This window comes from Cajanus cajan, chromosome 1 (assembly GCF_000230855.2).
Source record: "Cajanus cajan strain Asha chromosome 1, NIPB_CcT2T_4, whole genome shotgun sequence".
NCBI lineage: Eukaryota > Viridiplantae > Streptophyta > Magnoliopsida > Fabales > Fabaceae > Cajanus > Cajanus cajan.
In genome coordinates this window covers 26,693,883-26,695,004 of record NC_138517.1, presented here as the reverse complement: position 1 = coordinate 26,695,004, position 1,122 = coordinate 26,693,883, and the positions used below count along the sequence as shown (strand labels likewise).

General features: G+C 44.7%; 1 non-coding gene across 1 annotated transcript; it reads left to right on the top strand.

The window, feature by feature from the left end:
- The first annotated feature begins 379 nt into the window (after window positions 1-379).
- On the top strand, window positions 380-485 carry LOC145954019 (small nucleolar RNA R71). Its single transcript, XR_014431230.1, has one exon. It is a non-coding gene; the product is annotated as a small nucleolar RNA R71 (small nucleolar RNA).
- The last annotated feature ends 637 nt before the right edge of the window (window positions 486-1,122 follow it).

Genomic DNA, 1,122 nt, shown 5'->3' with positions numbered 1-1,122 from the left:
GGCACAATAACCATTAAGGTGGTCACCTCCACAAAAATCACATGCCATCACTTGTTGTATAGGAGGAGCATTAGAGTGCATAGCTTGAAGTTGTTGAGGAAGCTTGGCCATCCGTTGATTCAAAGCTTCAATTTGTTGGGAAAGTATCTTGTTTTGAGCCAACACCGCATCTTGAGTACTCAACTCCAAAACTCCTCTCTTGGTTGAAGAACTTCTACCATGCTGGCTCCTGAAGTCTGTGGAAGCCATGGACTCAATGATTGTGATAGCTTCTTCAGCAGTTCTGAACATGACTGACCCTCCAAAAGAAGCGTCCAATATCATCTTGGTTTGAGGTTGTAGCCCATTACAGAAAGTTTGAACTTGAAGCTCCACCTCAAAACCATGATTCGGGCACCTCCTCAACAATGATTTGTACCTCTCCCATGCTTCACATAGTGGCTCATCAGCACCTTGAGCAAAAGTAGCAATAGCAGTTCTGGCTTCAGTGTTCTTAGATGGGGGAAAGAACCTGGCTAAGAATTTGGTCTCCACATCCTTCCAAGTTGTCAGGCTTTGGTTTGGCTGAGAATGAAGCCAAGCCTTAGCCTTACCATTCAGAGAAAATGGAAACAACCTCATGAAAAGTGCCTCTTCATCAGCCCCAGAAACTCCAACTGAACCACACAACTCATAGAAAGTGTAGAGATGAGTGTGTGGGTCTTCATGATCCAGGCCAGAAAATTGATGAGAACTGATAAGCTGTAGCAGTGCAGGCTTCATTTCTGCTAGTTTGTCGTTCATTGTAGGCCTCACAATGCTTGAGAACTCCCTCGGGCTAGTGTAGGTGAAAGTATCACCTATAGTGCGCCTCCGGTTGTGATTGTTATTGTGAGTACCATCTCCACCTTCCATAGTGAACTCAGGAATGTCAAAAACAAAAGCTTCAGGAAACTGAATGGTTGGTTGGCTAACTGGATTTGCTCTAGTCCTCCTTCTCCTCCTATTGCTATTATTCCTCCTTGCCGTGCGTTCAATCTCAGGATCGTTCAACAATGGCTCAGAAGAAACAGTACCTCTAGTTCGGATGGTACCTTGCATACAAGAGAAAACCAAAGACTAGAGTGCACAAGTCAGCCCAAA